The sequence below is a fragment of the Bidens hawaiensis genome, unplaced genomic scaffold, assembly GCF_021521415.1.
Source record: "Bidens hawaiensis isolate Kalapana, Puna unplaced genomic scaffold, B.hawaiensis_p1.1 tig00018651_1, whole genome shotgun sequence".
In the NCBI taxonomy this organism is placed as follows: domain Eukaryota; kingdom Viridiplantae; phylum Streptophyta; class Magnoliopsida; order Asterales; family Asteraceae; genus Bidens; species Bidens hawaiensis.
The window spans coordinates 48,290-69,415 of record NW_027492821.1 but is presented as its reverse complement, the minus strand read 5'-3'; the positions used below and the strand labels follow the sequence as shown (position 1 = coordinate 69,415).

Genomic DNA, 21,126 nt, shown 5'->3' with positions numbered 1-21,126 from the left:
TGGGAGCTTACACTAATGCGAAATTACCAGACACGTTGTGTAGGACTACAAGAAACGGATAAATGCCCGAGTATCATCAAACTACCCACCAAAAGGGCATCTCTCTGAATGAACTGCAAAAGTTTCTTTTAGACAAAGAGACCAAGGCTGGTAATCTATCCAATTTTACCCTCCAAAGTCTTGTGTAACTATCGGGGGGGGGGGGGGGTAAGTATCATACTTACAAACTTAGGGGTTTTTTTAGTTAGTTTTTCCCTGGGTCAAGTCTAACATGGAATTGCAAAGGTTAAGGATTAGAGGGTTATAATAGAAGTTATTTGTAATCATGTTAATTATAACAATCAATAATACAATCGAGATTTAGACTTGAATCTGATTTATCTTTTACACACTAGAATGTATACTGAAGAAACACTAACCGGACCCCAGACAGATTACTGGTAACCTGGGGGTTGGAGAGATGTTTCCCACGAGGGGTTAGACCCTTGGAAGATGGTTCTTCTGATAACCTGCAAAACAGACACCGTGAGCTCGTCACTGAGAAGGGGGGGGTTCCTCCTTGTGACCACCCTCCGGCGTGAGAATCAGACTAGATTGCTCTTTAAATATAAAAGTATATTAAGAGATTGCTAGAACAGATATCAGGTATAATATGATGATAATGTAATAAGATATGATAAGATGAGATGGTCATACCATTTGTGGTATTTATAGCCGAAGGTAGGTTTCCAAAGAGGTATGGCCGGCTGCAACAGTATTCCTGTTCCACCAACAGTAGCCTACGCACGTGCCCTGCTGGTAGTTGGTGGGTAGGTAGCGGCTGATAGTGACCAGGCCTGCTGTATACTATTCCTGTTCCACCAACTGACGGCTACGCACGTGGTATGGCAGTAGTTGGTGAGTAGGCAGCGGCTAATAGTGATACAGTACAGGAGCATGCTGCTCGCCATACTGTATCAGTGAGCTGTCGTATCTCTGATCAGATCTTTCGCCCATACCTCGTCAGGTACAGTAAAAGATCCTTCAGTATACGGACTGGCTTATTTGGGCGGGAGTATTCCCCCTCCCGCCTCTGTGCGGGATTGCTCCCGGCTTGGCTCATTCCTTCAGGTGACACTGAATGATCGAGAGCTAAGTGCCTTGTGCGTGTAGCCATGCTGCGCGGGTGGCCTTCCCTAATGGCTTGTATCCGAGGCTGCGGGGACAGGCGGAGTCCTTCACCATTGGGAGGCATTTCCTGCGGGACCAGCTTGCGTACTGCGCGTAAGGACGTCACGTCTCTGAGCATGGTTGGTCCTGCGGATCCAGTTGGTCTCTGCGCAGACGTCCCTGTTTAAGGTGAGTCTTGCGGGTCCAACTGGGCTCTGCTGGGACCTACCTCTTCAAGTCCCCCCAGTCCAATGTTCTTCTCATGAGTGTTTAATAAAGTGAGGTGAACTTTTGGACTTGAGCAAAGGGTTTTGAAAAGGGTTTTGTAAGGTTTTCCATGGGGATTCTTTCCGCGGAAGTCCTTGTCACTTGCAGAAATGCCCGAGTTTCCTGCTTGGTCTTTGGGTATGATGCGGGTAGGTCTGTAACCTCCTCGCAAGTCAGGAGCATTGAGTCCCAGTTGTATGTATTTTCCATGAGGTTTTGGTAGTTTTGAACATAGTGATCAATTATGTTAAGACCACCAATTCCATCCTGGAGCTTTAAACAACATAGTTCTCGACGTTCCCGCTATGCGGGGATGTTATTTCCGTTTCCGCAAGCATTGCCCAGAAGATCCTTCTTGGTTTCAATTCCCAGCGGAGCGCTAGGTATGTGAAGGGTTTTGCCTTAACACTGTACCTGCGCTCGTCTTACGGTTACTTTACTTCCAAGGTATTCCTGGCGTCAATTCCCTGCGGGTGCTAGGTATGTGAAGGGTTTTGCCTTTACACTGTACCCGCACCCGTCTTATAGTTACTTGGTTGCCGAGGTACTTGGCTTCAATTCCCTGCGGGTGCTAGGTATGTGAAGGGTTTTGCCTTAACACTGTACCCGCATCCGTCTTACGGTTACTTGTTCACCAAGGTTTTCTTGGCTTCAATTCCCTGCGGGTGCTAGGTATGTGAAGGGTTTTGCCTTAACATTGTACCCGCAGCCGTCTTACGGTTACTTGTTTGCCAAGGTTTATTTGGCTTCAATTCCCTGCGGGTGCTAGGTATGTGAAGGGTTTTGCCTTTACACTGTACCCGCATCCGTCTTACGGTTACTTGTTCACCAAGGTTTTCTTGGCTTCAATTCCCTGCGGGTGCTAGGTATGTGAAGGGTTTTGCCTTAACACTGTACCCGCAGCCGTCTTACGGTTACTTGTTTGCCAAGGGGTAAGGGGTATTTTCCCGCTTACTTTTTAATATTTTCGAATTTTGAATTTTGAAATTCGAAGAGTTGGTGAAAAGATAACAGTCCAAACCTCTGAAACGTCGTGCGACGGTTTCTTCTGACTGTGTCAGGACGTGCAGGAAGTTATGGTGACGTGACAGAACATGGTCATTCCAGTCGCTTTTTCAGGCGCGTGGGCGCGATTTTTCGGGCGCGTGGCCGCGAAATTACTGGCATACGTCCTTTCAACAGCTGTTGCCAGCTTGCTTTTTGCCACGTGTCATAGTTTCATTGCACATTAGATTTCTCTCTCCTCCGCATTAAATTCACCGCATTAATTGCGATTACTATATAAAGGGGGAGAGGGTTATTTGCAATTCACACTTTTAACTCTTCTCTTCATCTTTAAGGCGATTTCCGGCGAATACTCCTTTATTCAATCGAGCATTCTCTCGAAATCGTTCTCTTCTCTCTGCAAGATGTCTTCTCGTGATGCTGAAGCTATAGCCGATGACAGGGGTACTGCTGGCGAGTGCCAGTGTGCTCTGCCCGGCGATCAGTACCGGTATGTTGTCAGGAAGTTCATGCTCGATCATCTCGAGCCTGAGTTTCCTGAATCCCACCAAACCGTGTACGATGCCCCCAGAGGCAAGATCGGGGTTTATGCTGCATTTTTTGTCTATGGGAATCTTAGATTCCCATTGACAAAATTTGTTTACCGTGTCCTTGAGAGGCACGGTGTTCATTTGACCGAGCTGCACCCCATGGCGATCGCCAAGATTCGCCATTTTGAGTGGGTGTGCCGGATTTTGGGCATCGAGTCCCATGTGGACCGCCTGATGACCTTCTATACCTGGAGGTGCATCCAGGGGTGGTACACCTTGACGACCCGTATTAAGGGTCTGAAGATTTGCGACACCGAGCGCAGTCTTCGCGCGTGGAAGCAGGAATTCTTCTACATTTCTGCCCGCGCCATCCCCCTTGCCATGAAGTTTAAAAATGGCCAAGCGATACCGAGCCTTCACGCCCCCAACTACCAGGAGGCGGAATGGTTTTCGAAGATATCCCGGATCCAATCTCCGGTTTACCGGTTTGCGGAGTCCGGGATGGTCATGTTAGGGATGAGCCGGGTGTGGAAGGATGCGTCTCAGGTTCCCATCCTTCTCGAATACGGTTTGAACTCTATTCCCTATGGTATGTCTTGTCTTTCTTTTTGATACGCGTTTGTCTTCTAACTGTTTATTCTTTCAGAGAGAAATGATTTGGAGTCGCTTCTGTACCCGCGGGAAACCGACGGTCCTGCGCGGATGGGTACTCGTGCTCTGGACGAGGGCGAGTTGCCCATCCTGGAGCAAACGGCGGATCGGTTTGTGGAGGTCTATCCGCTGGGCCACGAGATCCTGAGCCACCGGCGGCCAGGTAAGGCGATATTCTTTCCTCAATCCCTCAATGCTGTACCCGCTGCTGGAATTCCTGACCCGTCTTCCTCTGAGGAATCCTCAGATGCTCATCCGTTGGTGCGGAAGAAGAAAGCTGCTGCCGGCGTGAAGGGGAAGGAGAAGGTCTCCACAGCTGATCCAGTGGTTCTATCTGACTCGGAGTCAGATAGTGAAGAAGTGGCGGGGAAGCCCGGTGGTGAGAAGACCACTGCTCTGGAGGCTACGACCGTTACCTCCGGAGAACCTACGAAGACGACGGTGACCGGTACCAAGAGGCCGGCTCCATCGGGTTCCTCCCCGCCCGTCCGTACGTTCAGGGTCAAGAAAACCCGTAAGTACAATTATAATGTCTGTAGATTTATCACTTCATTAATTTATCTAACACTTTCTTCTTTGTGCAGGCGTGGATGTTGACGCATTCCGGGGTGAAGCGCAGAGGAGTACCCTTCCGCCAATGACGGTAGGCTTGGTCAGCCTACCTGAGGCGTCGACCCAGGTGACCGTGCCTGCTTCCGCTGGTTCAGTTGCTCCTGAGCAGACTGTTCCAGCTGAGATGACGTCCCCGCCGGCCGTGAGTGCGATTTTTACAGCATCCTTCACAGAGCCGGCGGTTACTGCTGCTGCCTACGAGGCGGCGACCGCGGCGGCGACCACAACGGCGACCTCGGCGGCTGCCACCATGCCCGCGCCACCGGCACCGATGGCCGGACCATCAGGTACGCGCAGGGCTTCCCGCCGATCTTTGCCACCTTCCCGTCTGCCTGACCTGTTGGATGGATTTCCTTTAGGTTCAGGTGATGGGTTTGGCGGCTATCGGCCTGTCATTGACCCTACAGGTGCGTAGGGTTCCTTTCTTTTCTTATGTTTTTTATCATCTTTTCCTTACTGCCTTTGTTTCTTTTGCAGTGTCGGATTCCAATGAAGTGTATGTTCCACGATGGAACATACGCCGAGGAACAACCCTTCGCACACCTGTGGAGTGCGTGGACTGGGCTCGCCACGCTGCTCCTCCGGGTGCGTTGGGGGAAGCCATGGTTAGCTACCAGGAGGGTAGGCTAACTAATGAGCTTCGGGTTCTCCAGGCCCGGATGCAGCCGCGCGTCGAGCTGCTTTGTCGTGAAAACGACAAGTTGAAAGCAGCTCGCGCCAAGGACATATCTGCGGCGCGTGCTCTTCGGGAGGAGAACCAACAGCTGGCGGCAGCTGCCGCCGACAAGGAGAAGGCCTTCAAGGCCCTCGAGGTTGAAGTTCAGGCGCGACTCGAGGCCCGCTCCAAGGCTGCCCAAGCTGTGAATGAACAGCTTCGGCTGGCCAGGGAGACTGCGCGAAACGCAACCGAGAGGGCTGCCAAGGCTGAAGCCGTTGCTGAGCCTTTGCGTGTGGAGAATGAGGAGCTCAAGGCCAAATTAGAGGCTCTCCAACGCGCTCATGATGCCTTGGCAATGGAAGATGCCAAGAAACTCCAGGAAATCCTGGACCAGAGGGGGGTGCTTGACCACACCGAGCGGAAGCTTAAGGGCGTCGAAGAGGCTGCCGCAAAGGAAGTTTTACTTGCCAACCTTAACAAGAGCGAAGCCGAACGCGCCCATAAAGAAGCTCAAGCTGCCCTCCAATGGCTTCTTCGAGAAGCGTTGCCTCAGGTATGTTTAGTTTTATCTTCACGCTTTTCTTTTGTAAGAAAAGGTTCTAATACTTGTGTTTTCTATGTAGGTTGTGCGTCGGGTCTTTTCAGAGACCTATTACGATGATGCTATGACCGCAGCCCTCAACGCTTCTCATGAGGATGGGGAAAAGGCCGGCTTCCTGCTTGGTCTAGGGTTTGTTGAGAAAGGCGTCCCGCCTTCCAACTTCCCTTTGTTCGATGTGGATACCGAAGCCATTTATGACCAAGCATTGAACCAATACGCCGCCTTCCCGCATCCAGTGGTGGAGAAGGTGGACGAAGTAGCTGCTGCTGATGATGGGTTAGCTGTCCTCAAAGCGTTCCTCGAACCACCCCGTTCTTCTGACGGAGCGGGTCCAAGTGGAAGCGGCCCTGAAGCTTGATCCTGAAGATCCCTTCCCATTGCTAAGATAGACTTGTATAGTTTTATTCTTTTGGGCGGGTAGTTACCCGGCCATTCTTGTAATAGTTAATTTGTGAAATATAAATCTTTTTGCGTATAAGATTGTTATTTCCTTCTTTGGGTTCCTTGCTTTATAAACTTATGACTTGCATACTTAGTTTAAATTAGCAATTTTCCAAGTGTTTAGAATAAGAACCTTTGAACGTGGTTGATAATGGGTTAAAGTTTCGCTTCCTCCTTCGTGATTGTGCGGGTAGAACCGTCACTTGCACTTGGTAGGATGGTTAAACTTTAGCCTTCATCTGACCTGCGTGTAGGTTTTCCTTTTCGAAATTTCTAAGGCATTAAGATAAGTTAACCTTTGAACGTGGTTGATAATAGGTGTGAAGTTTTGTTTCCTCTTTCGTGATTGTGCGGGTAGAACCGTCACTTGCACTTAGTAGGATGGCAAAACTTTACCCTTATCTGACCTGCGTGTAGGTTTTCCTCATCCTTTGAGGATAAGTTAACCTTTGAACGTGGTTGATAATAGGTGTGAAGTTTTGTTTCCTCTTTCGTGATTGTGCGGGTAGAACCGTCACTTGCACTTAGTAGGATGGCAAAACTTTACCCTTATCTGACCTGCGTGTAGGTTTTCCTTATCCTTTTAAGAATTTTGTTTTTGACCATTCGACGCGCGGTTATCGATAGGTTAGTGTTCAGTTTCCTTTCATGATTCATGCGGATAGACCGGCACTTTCATTTAATGGGAGAATTGAACTTTTCCTTCAACTGCCCTGCGTGAAGGTTTGCCACGTTATTGGGTTCGTGCGGGTAGGACCGCCTTCCCACGCAACGACTTCACGTAATGTGAATGCCGTCACCAGTGTTGCATAGTTTAACCGTTCGACGCGCGGTTGCGTGAAGGTTTGTCACGTTTTTTGGGTTCGTGCGGGTAGGACCGCCTTCCCATGCAATGACCTCACGTAATTATGCGGTGAAAACCGGCATATTAGTGTTCAGAAAAGTATAAATGTAAAATCATCAGCTTCGATGTTCTTAAAAGAGAATCATTTCCATTAGAAGTGGCTCTTGGCCTTTTCTTTACAAATTGGAATTGATTTACATGCAAACTGTGTAAATGAGCTCCCTTCCATGTTGGGATGGGAGCGCCATCGAGCCGATACGCACCTGGTTCGGGATCTCGTTCTTTACGCAGCATGTAGTCTTAATGTTGAAGCTGGAATTTTTATTCGTTTTCCCCAGCTGGGGTTCTACACGCATCCGCCTGCTCAGCCTTTATTGCGCCACGAGGTGCGCGAGCGTCCCATCTCTGACAAATGCTTCGACCATGTCTTTTACATCTATGCATTCTTCAGTGTTGTGGCCCTTTGTCTTGTGAAAGTCACAGTATTTGCTCCGATCAGCATCGTGACGATGTCGGATTATCGGAGGTTTTGGCCACGGGAGCTCTTCAGTGGCGAATATCTCAGTGACGCTTTTGGTGAGTGGCGTCCATCTGGAGTTTCTGTGCGGCTGTACATTATCCCTTCCGCCCAACCGATGTTGCAAGCCGGATGAGGTGTCAAAGTTTACCCTTGACTGCCAAATGCCTAGCTTTCGTTTTTTATTTAGTCGGGCTGTGAGGACGTTGTCCTCTCTCGTCCTCTGGGTGTAGAGGTTTGTGCTCTGTGGGAGATCTTTACCCAGTTGCTTCTCCGTTTCCGCATAGCGTTTTGCTGCTGTCATGATGCCATCCCATGTGGATGGCATGCCATCTTTACCCGTTAGGGTGCGGATGAGCTCTGGGTCATGTGCGCCCTGGATGAAGGCAGCGCGAACAAGATCTTCGCTGATATTGCCCAAACTTAGCTTCTTTGAGTTGAAGCGAGTGATGAAGTTTGGCAGAGATTCATCTTCCTCTCGTATGCATTTGAGGATTGTCCATTGCTCCTCGGTATACTTCCGTTGCTGGCTGAAGTGTTGGCTAAACTTCTGTTGGAAGTCTGCCCAGTCGTAGATGTGGTTGACCGGTAGACGATCAAACCAAGCTCTAGCAGCCCCGACAAGCGTCATTTGGAACATGTAGCACCACCTGGGTTCCGTCCAATTGCTGACGGTTGCCCCTGCTATGAACCTGTTCAAATGATCGTCTGGATCAGATAAACCGTCATATGTGCCTATGTTAGGCATTTGTTTGGCACTCTTTGGGGCGATTGCTTCCGCAATGTCCCTTGCAAACTTGGACATTCCTGCATTTGCAACGTTTGGTCTGAACGTTTTGGAGAAGTCTCGTGGACTTCCACCTGTGCTTTTTGGTTTGAAGGCTTGTCCAAAATGCCTTTTCGGTTGGGATTCCGTCTCCTTACGCTTCCCTTTTGCCCTATGACGAGGGTTCGCGTCGGAGTCGGATTCCTCCGAGTCATCCTCCCAGTACTCGAATTCATCGGCCTGTTGCACAGAACGCAAGCGTTCGTCCAACTCAGCCTGGAATTCCTTTTGTCGTGCCTCCGCCCATGCCTTAACTTCATCGAGAGTCTGGCGGGGGAGTCTTCGTTTCTCAAACTGGGTATCGGTGGATCCCAGTAAGCGATCATTTACTGCACTTGCCCCAGCTTTGGTAAGTGGGGTAGTGTTCGTAAAATTTACTTCACTTGCCCCGGCTTCGGTAGCCGGGGTAGTGTTCGTAAAAACTGTGTTGCCGGTATTCCCCCTAGTAGCTGGGGTTGTGGTTACCGGAATTTCTCTAACCATCTTTGTAGAAGTTTGAAAAAACTGGAGAAAAATAAAGTTCTAGCTTTATGCACGGATGGCGCCAATGAAGAAACACTAACCGGACCCCGGACAGATTACTGGTAACCTGGGGGTTGGAGAGATGTTTCCCACGAGGGGTTAGACCCTTGGAAGATGGTTCTTCTGATAACCTGCAAAACAGACACCGTGAGCTCGTCACTGAGAAGGGGGGGGGGGTTCCTCCTTGTGACCACCCTCCGGCGTGAGAATCAGACTAGATTGCTCTTTAAATATAAAAGTATATTAAGAGATTGCTAGAACAGATATCAGGTATAATATGATGATAATGTAATAAGATATGATAAGATGAGATGGTCATACCATTTGTGGTATTTATAGCCGAAGGTAGGTTTCCAAAGAGGTATGGCCGGTTGCAACAGTATTCCTGTTCCACCAACAGTAGCCTACGCACGTGCCCTGCTGGTAGTTGGTGGGTAGGTAGCGGCTGATAGTGACCAGGCCTGCTGTATACTATTCCTGTTCCACCAACTGACGGCTACGCACGTGGTATGGCAGTAGTTGGTGAGTAGGCAGCGGCTAATAGTGATACAGTACAGGAGCATGCTGCTCGCCATACTGTATCAGTGAGCTGTCGTATCTCTGATCAGATCTTTCGCCCATACCTCGTCAGGTACAGTAAAAGATCCTTCAGTATACGGACTGGCTTATTTGGGCGGGAGTATTCCCCCTCCCGCCTCTGTGCGGGATTGCTCCCGGCTTGGCTCATTCCTTCAGGTGACACTGAATGATCGAGAGCTAAGTGCCTTGTGCGTGTAGCCATGCTGCGCGGGTGGCCTTCCCTAATGGCTTGTATCCGAGGCTGCGGGGACAGGCGAGTCCTTCACCATTGGGAGGCATTTCCTGCGGGACCAGCTTGCGTACTGCGCGTAAGGACGTCACGTCTCTGAGCATGGTTGGTCCTGCGGATCCAGTTGGTCTCTGCGCAGACGTCCCTGTTTAAGGTGAGTCTTGCGGGTCCAACTGGGCTCTGCTGGGACCTACCTCTTCATATACTCTCTCTATTACCCATTGAAACAAAATTATAAACAAGGATTACCTTATTAACCTCGATCAAGCTCTCTTTTGAGCTTATAACCGAGAATCTTCACAAGCAATCCAAACTCCAAGATAATCGATCACACGATCCTCTCCTAGCTCTAAGATATTTGATTGGCACAACAAGAGCGAATTTCTAAGCTCAGTGATTTCAGCAGCCCCAGACGGAGCTCTAGCCCACCACACATTACCCCCGAAATCATAACCAACCGATCCATCACCATACACTCCTTTGACGACTCGAGAGCAAATAGTATCGGAAACCGAGAATTAAGTGCCTCCCCTAATCCAACAATCCAACCAAAAGAGAGCCATTCTCATTTCTTATCACTCAATACTTCCTTAACTATAACAACTTTTGTATATTTTGTTATTACTTATAAAACTAATACCATAAAACCTACATTTATTGACTTATGTATAATAGAGTCGTTTCCGAGAATTGTTAAAATATATTTAACTTTCGAATCTACCATTAATGTTCTAGAGCATAAGATCATAACCACCACCAAACTCAAGCAATTATAAACTACTCTTTACAGTTTTCACAAAACAATAACAAAATCTTATAGTTTTCACCGATCCGTCTCAAATGGTATAGTTTGTTAAACGTTCTTGTTTGGCTTAGTTTAAGGAAATAATGGACTTGTGCCTTGTAAGAATATTCTTGTGACCACCAGACTTGCGGATCAAGAGAAAAATATAAGCAATTAGTGGGCGTTATATGCTGATACGAAGCATTATATTTGAAATAAGTGGTTAATAGTTTGGATGCCTAGGCATTGGCGGATCTTAGTGTGGGCTAAGGCGGGCCACGGTCCACCCAACTTTTTCGTTTAGTTTTGTAAATTTTCTAAATAAATAAACAAAAAGTTATATGTATTGAGTCTGGCCCATCCAAATTATTATTCAAAATCCTACGGCCTATCCATATTATATGTTCAAAATCCATCACTGATCCTAGATAGATAGAAAGATGAGATTTGATTAATCACATGTGGGTGAGTCGATTAATATATGTTTACCAAGTTAGGGTTATTCATATGAGAAAAGAGATTGTAATCAACGTTTTTAAGTTATATTAACTTGATAATATATGGGAGTTATCAAGTGACATATTATTATTATTATTATTATTATTATGTAAAATTAAAGAATTTAAACAAAAGCTTATTGTCATGATAATTATCATCAAAGTAAGTAACTGATCATGACAATAATCTAACTAGTGTTAGACTAGTTAGTAATTTGCCTACTAATAAAATTTAATTACATTTAAAAGAATTTATTTATACTGTTTCATTTCTTAAATATTACTTATCATAAATTTGTTCATAACACCACATTTAAAAGAATATATATATGTATATAGTAGACAAGAGTTACCTCTCTATTTGAAACCATCTCATAGAATCCTTTTAGTTTGCCATGACATGAAAATGAAAAAGGTTTTATTCCTCTTGCTGATATGTGCCCAATACTTGTTTTGCGTAGCCAACGGCAAACATTGTATAGTGCCATTTACCCTATCTTGGAATCTCCATGTCTCTAACGCTATCGTACCTACTAGAGATAAGGTATTGAGATTCCATTTAGTTTCGGAAAAAGATGATTACAAATATCATAACGTCACCTATAACGGCCCAGAATATTTGCTTCATTTCTGCGAGAATGTTGGTCGTACCACAACCTTTTATGCGGATTTCTGGTGTGGAACTAAACGAGGTGGCATTTGGTTGTTCAATGATGATGTTGCTACTTTTCTCGGATCAAATCCGTTTATAGCCAACAATATTTATTGGACGGTAACAGAAGAAGGTTTTTGGTTATCTAATCATAGAGATGGTCATGATAGAAAACCTTGGGCTGAGTGGTGAAGTAATAATAATAATAATAAGGTTATCTTTTTTTTCTCGTTTGTATATCACATTTTATTATATTAAAGTCAAATATTTTTTTGGATCAACATTTTATGAATCAGAATCAAGGTGAAACTAAAATGAGAGCTGTTTTATTAACTGTTATGATAAAGTTAAAGTTCTAGTTTAGTTTGGTTAGGACTACTAAGTACGGGTCCATATAAACCCGTTAGTTTAGCAAATCATGAGTAGGTGCGCATGTGTTTCGTTGCTCGCGATACCCTCGTCCAAATCCAACATTATATGCTGATACAAGACACCGTATTTGAAATTAGTGGTTGATGTGTTGCCTAAGATTTTGTCCCACATTGGCTGGTTAAAAGAGTTCAGAAGGAAGGATCTTTGTATATAATCAGTCCAGCTGCAACATATGAAGACCAGCTATGCAATGAGCACAAAGCGAACTATTCTTTCGCCTTTTACTAAAGAATACTGTGTGCTTGTTGCGCTAAAATAGCATACGCCTATTTTTGGAGAGCTCTTTTCTTTTTGAAAGGACTCTTAACAAATGTAGTTCTAATTTTTAGAATATTATATTATCAAATCCATTGAATAACACGTAGCTAGGGGTGAAGGATAGTTGGGGCCAGGGGTGGCTTCGGCCCCCTTTGTTTTTTTACGCACTAGTGTAAATTTACCTGTTTTCGTCCGGCATTTTTTATACATAGTGTAAGTTTACCCGTTTTCAACCGAAAATTTGATCCTGGCCTCCTCCGTTTATGGTTTTTTTTAATGCGTATTTTCATCTGCCCCCTCGACATTTTCGTCCAAGCTTCGCCACTGCACGTACCAAGATTAGAAACATATTTCATACCAAAATTTTAAATACCAAAATTTTTCTCGTGACCACTCAAGTTATGTTATTGCATGTCGCCTATAATCTAATAATCGTCTACAACATATAAAGTCAACGCCCTGCTTGCGGTGCGCGCATATAATGTATATATGTGTGAACCCTCGGGTGGGCAAAAGTAAAATTGCACTAATTTTGACGTTATTTTACTAATCTCGTGAAAATAACGTTAAAAGTGGCGGAAGGTTAATCAGGCATCATGTGGTGACGTTGATAGCCGAAAGACAAAGGCACATGCACCGATCAGCCGGTGTCCCGATGATTGAGTGCTATGTGCCTTATGTCCAAGGCTTGATGCAAAACTACTATCGAGCCGGGGGTCTCACCGGAAGCAGCCTCTCTATCCCTATGGGATAGAGGTAAGGCTGTCTACATCTTACCCTCCTCAGACCCTACCATAGCATTGCTATTGGTGGGATATACTGAGTACGATGATGATGATGATGATGAACATATAAAGTCAAATAAGATAAAATATCCAAGCAAACTAATATGTCGGGTTACTCAGGTATATAATCAGGTAAATGGATCTATGTAGGGCGGTTTGTAATACAACTTTGTGAGATTTTTCAGTGCAAGTGCACACTTCAATACTGGTTAGAGTTTTGCAGCTGGATACATCAATATATAGACACCATTTTTGGATTTAAAATTAATATCGTATCGAATCATATCATTTCGTATCACATCAGATCACATTACATTTATCAAATTACCTTAAATTCATACTAGGAGGTGAATATATAATCAGACTTACCTCTCAATTTAACTAAAGAAACCATTTCATAGAATCCTTCTATGAAAATGAACAAGGTTTTATCCCTCTTGTTGATATGTGCCCAATACTTCTTTTGCTTAACCAATGGCAAACATTGCATAGTGCCATTTACCATATCTTGGAACCTCCATATCTTCAACGCTATCGTACCCACCAACGCTACCGACACAAAACTGACATTCCATTTAGTTTCGGAACAAGATGATTTCGGGTATCATGACGTCACCTATAACGGCGATGAATATTTCCTTCATTTCTGTGAGAATGTTGGTCGTAGCACAACCTTTTATGCAAATTTCTGGTGTGGAACTAAAAAGGGTGGCCTTTGGTTATTCAATGTCGAAGTTGGAACTTTTCTTGGATCAAATCCGTTTATAGCCAATGATATTTATTGGACGGTTACAGAAGAAGGTTTTTGGTTATGTAATCATAGGGACGGTCATGATAAAAAACTTTGGGCTGCATGGTGAAGTAATTGTTAACAATTATTGTTATTCATGTTCATAATAAAAAAAATAATAAAAAGGTTATTCTTTTTATTTTTTTGTGCGTTTATCACATTTTATTAAATTAAAGTCATATGTTTGAGTTTGGATCAACATATTATGAATCAGAATCAAGACGAAACTAAAATGAGAGCTTGTTTTCTAAAATTGTTATGATGATATATATTATTTTTTGATTGATTAATCCCATCAAGTAAATAACCCCTTAAGTTCGACCTTTGTGTACGTGTGAGTGTCTCAATGGACATCCATTTGTTCGTCAACACATCCATAACCAAATGATTTTTTAAATTTTCAAGGAAAATTGGTTTTTATTGGTCCCAACTATCGTCTTTTGGTCACCGCCGAACCCAACTAACGAATTGACTGCTGACGGTCTCAACTTTTAACGTATTTGTTCCTAACGGTCCGCGACTAACAGAATTCTAACGTCGTTAGTTTTAGGTCGCCAGAAAAAACACATATTTCCGGAAAACTCAACAATTTTGTCCCAAACATCATGATAACTTTGTATCGTACCTTTAGAAACATTTTTCTGGTAAAAGCCCCAATTATTGAGGTCGTCGGAACCCTAGAACCATCGTCGGAATCAGTTGACGGTGCTTAAGTGATGGTGGTTGGTTGGTGGTGAGTCAATTGATGGTGGTGGCGGTGTTCAGGTGATGTTTTCTGGCAAAAAAATTGACTTTTCCGGCCAAAAACGGTTTTCCGACGACCTGAAACTAACGACGTTAGGATTATGTTAGCCGCGGACCGTTAGGAACAAATACTTTAAAAGTTGGAACCATCAGTAACCAATTCGTTAGTTAGGACCGGCAATGACCAAAAGGCAATAGCTGGGACAGATAAAAACCAATTTTCCAATTTTCAAAGTTAATAGTTAAGGTTTTATAATCAACGCGTAATCTTTCTTTTATAAAAAATAGATTATTATTGATATTTTGCAGGTTTTGTAATCATTTTTTTACATGTTAAATGTTTATATAAGCAGCGTTTAACGAGTAGTTGAATTTGCTTCAACTTCTGAAAACTTTAATTCTTTCAAAAACAGTTCATATAGACAACTTATGGTGTAGGGTGTGTCCTTACCTTTAAATAAGGTTAACTTGTAACAAAAATAATATATTTTGATTGAACGATTATGTTGTTACTTAGTTAAACAACTACTCGTGGTGGCAGAATGTTGTTACTTATTTACTTGTCACCTTTACACGTTATGCTCAGCTGTATCATGAACAAACCTAACTTGGTATATACAACAAAGAACAATAGCCCGTAAATGGCACACCATTCATATTAATCGAAGGTTGGATTATATCCATCTAAGTGCAGCCATTGGTCCTTTGGTGGGGACACATACTCATGATGCGTGTAACCCTAATCTGGTCACATTTGTTATTGAAGAGGATTTGGCAAAAGAGTATTTTGGGTATAATGAAAAGGTAAGGACACATACTCATCATCATTGCCCGTCTATCTATCTATGGGTCTAGTTCCTTTATGCCCAGCCGACTAGGTTGTACGTTGGTGATGATTGTATATGGGCTACTACTGGGGTTCAGCAGGGAGACCCCCTTGGGCCTCTCCTCTTTGCCTTAGCATTACACCCTCTTGTTCTCCGGGTACAAAATGACTGTAGCCTCCCATTTCATGCTTGGTACTTGGATGATGGGACTATTATTGGTGGTGCCAATGAAGTCGCTAAAGCCCTAGACATTATCAGCTCGGAAGGGCCATCATTGGGGCTGCAACTTAATATTAAGAAAACCGATGTTTTTTGGCCAGCGTGTAATGGGGTGAAAGTCAAAGATGGGCTTTTCCCTAGTGGGATTGGTAGACCAGAGAGAGGGGTAAACCTCCTTGGAGGGGCTGTTAGTCGAGATCCCTACTTTATTAAGGAGTTGGCGAGACGGAGAGCATCTCGTGCGGTTGATCTTATGAAACTCTTACCTTGCCTTAGGGATCCCCAGATCGAACTCCTCCTACTTAGATCTTGCATGGGGGTTGCTAAGTTGCTTTTTTGGTTATGAACATGCCACCCCCATATGATGGATGATGCGGTATCCTGTTTTGATAAGGGGCTTCGAGAAGCCATCGAAGACATAGTTGTATGTGGAGGCCCGTTCTTTGGTGATCTTCAGTGGCGACTTTCATCTTTATCGATGCGCTTGGGGGTTTAGGCCTTCTTTCGGTTCATGATGTTGGGGTTTACGCTTTTGTAGCGTCGAGGGCTCAGTCTTGGAAGCTACAGAATCACATCTTAAGGAATAGCGGAGTTGTCGACCTGGAATCAGACTACGTGCAGGCCCTGGAACGCCTAAATGGCGCTCTCCCAGACTTTGACATTGGCGGTTTCTCTAATAAGGACACCGCCCCACCAAAGCCTAAAAAAACTTTGGCGAATGCCCTTTTTGGCAAAATCGCTCAGAGCTTGGGAGAAGTTTTTGGATTGTCCCCCCGACAGAAGGCGGTTATTGAATGCTGATGTAACATCACGTAAATTTCGGGCAAAAAATGTCAAGTTTCTAAAGTCAAGGGACCAATTCTGCCAATTTCCAAACCTCAGGGACTAAAAATGAAAAATCTGTTTTCTGAACCTATCGCGCTACGCGAAAGGGTCAAGAAAGACACCCATCGCGTACCGCGATAGGGTGTCTGACACAGCGTGACACGTGTGCCACGTGGCACACGGTGGCAGCGCCTGCTACCACGTGTCACAACGTGTGACGGCGCCTGCCACGTGTCGACACGTGGCAGGTCTATGCCTGTGACTCACCAACCCTATATCGCGGTACGCAATAGGTGAGCCAGGGAACCCATCGCGTACCGTGATGGAGTCCAAGATCAGCCCTATAAATAGCAGCCACGGGTTCAAGCCAAACACACCTCAAAATCACATACTTACTCTCTCACTACCTCGAGTTACGTGCCAACGATCCCTCTCGATAAACGTGCCTCGAAACCTCGTTTTCCGTGCCTATTACCTCGATATACGTGCCAATTTCCGTCGACATTCCAAGTTAAGAGGAGGTGTTGTCCGACGTCCCGACAATTTACCTCGAAGTGCGTGCCAAGAGTGTTGGTGTCTCGAAAAGCGTGCCAAGGGTTGATCAAGCGAGTATTGATAAGAAAGATAGAGTCGAAGTACTGCCCGAGTGTGAAGGGTATTCCTAAGCCGATAAAGGTAGGCATAATGCCCAACCAAAATAATAATAAATATTGAAAGGGCTTAATACCCTAAGTCAAAGTTATTCTCGAAAATCAAAGAAGGATATAACAAAGAAAATAAAGAAAAGAAAAGATATAATATATGTATGAATATATATATATATATATAAGATTATTCTTTGTTATGAAATATATTATTTAAGTATTATGAGTATACTTAAATAATAAAAGAAAAAAAAAACGTTTCTTAATGAAGAAGAAACGTCGGGTTTTATAAATAAACTAAAGGTTTATAAATATTACTTTTTAACTAAGGGTTTTAAAGTAAACTAAATAATGAACTAAAGGTTCATCGAGATAAATAAGACTAAAGGTCTTAAGCCGGATCGTGTATCCGACTAATTAATGTTATACTCGTACTATAGGTGCGAGATAGCGAAGGAAGATTAACGGACGGTGTTGGAAGCCGATCCTATTGAAAAGGTGAATACGCCCCATTTTTACAAACTTGTTTTAAACAAACAAACGTGTTACGTGTAAAACTTTATATGAGGCTACGTGTCTCTAAAAATGTCACACCCCCATCTTAGGCCCAGGCGTGTGACTCGATAGTTGGTACCACATTTGTAAATAAATCAGAGTTACGGTTAATTAGCGGAAGACTTGAAAACTTAAGGATCAAAGTTATAAAATATTTACATTACAAAAGATGGAAACAAGTTTCATTTGTGTTTACTTGTTTTAAGTTTACAAAACCACCATTTTAATTATATTAACATTTAACAAAAATTATCCGAGCCATCGGATTCTTGAGCCTTCGTCCTTTAGCTCTAATCTTGGTTACCTGCAAAATGTTATAAAAATACGTCAGCAACGAATGCTGGTGAATATGCTGACGCGAAAATATTTTCTTTTACTTTGTTACCCCTCGAGGGTTACGCATGCCTCGGCCCATCTTAGCTTAGGAATAACAAAGTTAAAACAATATCATTATAAACTCGAGCCTCTACCTAGGTCACCCCAGCAAGACACCGCAGCATCCCGACGTACTTAGGTACCATAAATATACACAAGGTCATTCTCACTCGAACATACTTTGGTTCGGCCCATCGTGGCTGGAGGTCGTGACCAGGCGTGGTGCGATGTGCCTACCGCATTTTTCCACATATGTAAGGATCCAGACAAACGTATACTACAGCCTGAGGGCTAGGCTTTTACTCTTATTAATAATGTTTTTAGAGACACTTAGTCTCATGTAAAGTTTTACACATAACATGTTTGTTTATTTGAAAACAAATTTTTAAAAGTAGGGCGTATTCACCTTTGATCGGGATCGGTTTCTAACACCGTCCTTGCATAATCTTTCTTGCTATCTCGCACCTATAGTACGAGTATAACTTTTATTAGTCGGATATACAATCCGGCTTAAGACCTTTAATCTTATTATCTCGATGAACCTTTAGTTTTAAAAGTAATATTTATAAACCTTTAGTTTATTATAAAAACCCGACGTTTCTTCTTCTCTAAGAAATGTATTATTTTTCTTTTATCATATAAGAATATCATTTATTACTTATATAATATTCATAACAAAGAATCATATATATTTCGCACATATATATATACATACACACTTCCATATTTCTTTATTTTCTTTTCTTTGTTATATAATTTCTTTCCATAAACATCGAGAATAATTCCGACTTAGGGCATTAAGCCTTTATAATATTTTATTATTATTTTAGTCGGGTAGTAAGCCTTACCTTTCCTCGGCTTAATATTTCCTAGATACTCGAGCAGCACTTCTACGCCACTTAATCTTTTCAACACTCGCTTTGATCGCCACTTCACTTCGGCACGCTTCTCGAGACACCAACTTTTCACGGCACGCACATCGAGATGATCGTCAGGATGTAGGTACGGGATCACCTTCTTGATCGGAACGTCGTCGGTGAGTGGTACGAATATCGAGGTATGGCACGTTTATCGAGGAATCGGGCACGGTTTTCTAGGTGGATCGTTGGCACGAATTTCGAGGTGTAGTGAGAGAGTAGTGAGATGATTGTATGCTGGATTTTGGTGTGAATTGTGAAGACTCCGGACCTGCTATTTATAGGCAAAATCTTGGATCCTATCGCGATACGCGATAGGCTCCTAGTCACCCATCGCGTAGCGCGATGTAGCTACGCACAGTCACAACGTAGGTCTGCCACGTGTTGCTACGTGGCAGACGATGTGCCACGTGTTAACACGTGGCGGACGATGTGCCACGTGTCGGGACACGTGGCGAGAGGTGTGCCACGTGTGGACGCGTGGCAGTCTTGTGCCAGAGGTGTCGGGACACGTCATCGCGATACGCGATGACGTAGGTCCAACCAGCGATCGCGTATCGCTGTTGACCCTTCCAGAAGGTTTGACCAAGCCCCATCGCGATACGCGATGGCTTGTCCCTTCTCCCCATTGCGTAGCGCGATAGGAGAAGAAAACAGATTTTTCATTTTTAACTTTGGAGTTTGAATTTGGCAGGATTAGTCCCTTAACTTTGGAGAGTTGTCATTTTTGGCCCAAAATTCCCGTGATGTTACAAAAAACATTATAAATAAGAGTATAAGCCAGCCCTCAGGCTATGGTATACGTTTGTCTGGATCCTTACATATGTGGAACGCGGTGGGCACATCACACCACGCTTGGTCACGACCTCCAGCCACGATGGGCCGGACCTAAGTTACGTCCGAGTGAGGAATGGCCATGTGTATATTTATGGTACCTAAGTTATGTCATAAACGCTGTGGTGTTTCGCTGAGGTGACCTAGTGCAGAGACTCGAATTTATGATGATGGTTTAACTTAATTATTCCTAAGCCAAGATGGGCCGAGGCTTACGTGGTCTCGAGGGATGATTAAGTAAAATAAAATATTTTAGCGTCAGCATATTCACCAGCATTCGTTGCTGACGTATTTTATTTAACATTTTGCAGGTAATCAGGATTAGAGCTTGAAGGACGAAGAAGCTCGAGTATCCGATGGCTCGGATAGTTTTATGTAAATATTAAAACATGGTGGTTTTTGTAAACTTATAAACAAGTAAAACAAATCGAGACTTTCGTCTCGTATTTTGTAATGTAAATATTTATATTATCGATCCTTATGTTTTTATAAGACTTCTGCTAATAACCGTAACTCTGATTTATTTACCAAATATGGTACCAACTATTGATCATACTCCTAGGCCTAGATTGGGGGTGTGACAGCTTACAAGGTCCTCATGCCCAAGATTTTCTGACCGTTATCCCGATTGATGGCTTGGGCCAAAGCATGTATGCGGTCGAGTATAGGGCCATTCTTAAGTACCGTTTGATGGTCCCAATGTACCCAGAAGACGAAACATGTCCGATCTGCCGTAAGGGTTGCCTGGATAAATTCGGAGAGCATGCGGTTCATTGCAATGAGATGCCTGGGTTCAAATACCGACATGATTGGGTGCGGGACGTTCTTTGGGACATCTTAAGGCGAGCTGGGATATCAGCTAAAAAGGAAGCCCCCGTAAACTTCCTTACAGACCACGCGGAAGGGAGATCCACTCTACGACCGGCAGATTTGCTCGTCTTTGGTTGGGCCGGGGGAAAACACGCTTGTGTTGACCTCACAGGGGTATCTCCCTTAGCTGGTTTGAGGGATAATGGGTTTGTAGCTGGGCAAGCAATGAAAAGGGCTAAAACGAAGAAGGTGGAGAAACATGCTAAAGCCTGCGAAGAGAACCAACATGTTTTTGTCCCTCTGGCTTTTATACCTTTGGCTCCTTGGCACCGGAAGCTATCCGTTTCCTAACCAGGGTCCAACGGGTTGTGCATAGCAATGTGTCGACTCCAAAGGGGCAGGGGTATGTCTTTAGCAGGTTAGGGTTTGCAATTCAGAAAGGGGTGGCGGCGCAGCTTGTTGTCCGCCTACCTGCTATGTTGATGTAATATCTATATTTCTATATAATAAAAAATATTTCTCAATTTAAAAAAAAATGAACAGGTTTGGAAGAATTAAATTGGTTATATGAGGAAAAAAAAGTAGTGGAATTTGCTTCAACTTCTGAAAATTTTAGTTCCTTCAAAAACAATTCACGGAGACAAAACTTATGGTGTAGGGTGTGTCCTTACTTTTAAATTATGTTAAATTGTAACAAAAATAATATTTTGATCGAACGATTAATTATGTTGTTATTTAGACGTGGCG

At 43.9% G+C, this 21,126-nt stretch overlaps 1 protein-coding gene and 1 non-coding gene across 2 annotated transcripts in view; one reads left to right on the top strand and one right to left on the bottom strand.

Moving 5' to 3' along the window:
- The window catches only part of LOC143556573 (nucleolar protein 56-like), a 191,625-nt gene that overhangs the window by 156,553 nt on the left and 13,946 nt on the right, over positions 1–21,126 (bottom strand). The gene's annotated exons all lie outside the window — the stretch shown is intronic.
- LOC143556603 (U5 spliceosomal RNA) lies at positions 11,978–12,097 on the top strand. The gene has a single exon (XR_013139402.1). It is a non-coding gene; the product is annotated as a U5 spliceosomal RNA (small nuclear RNA).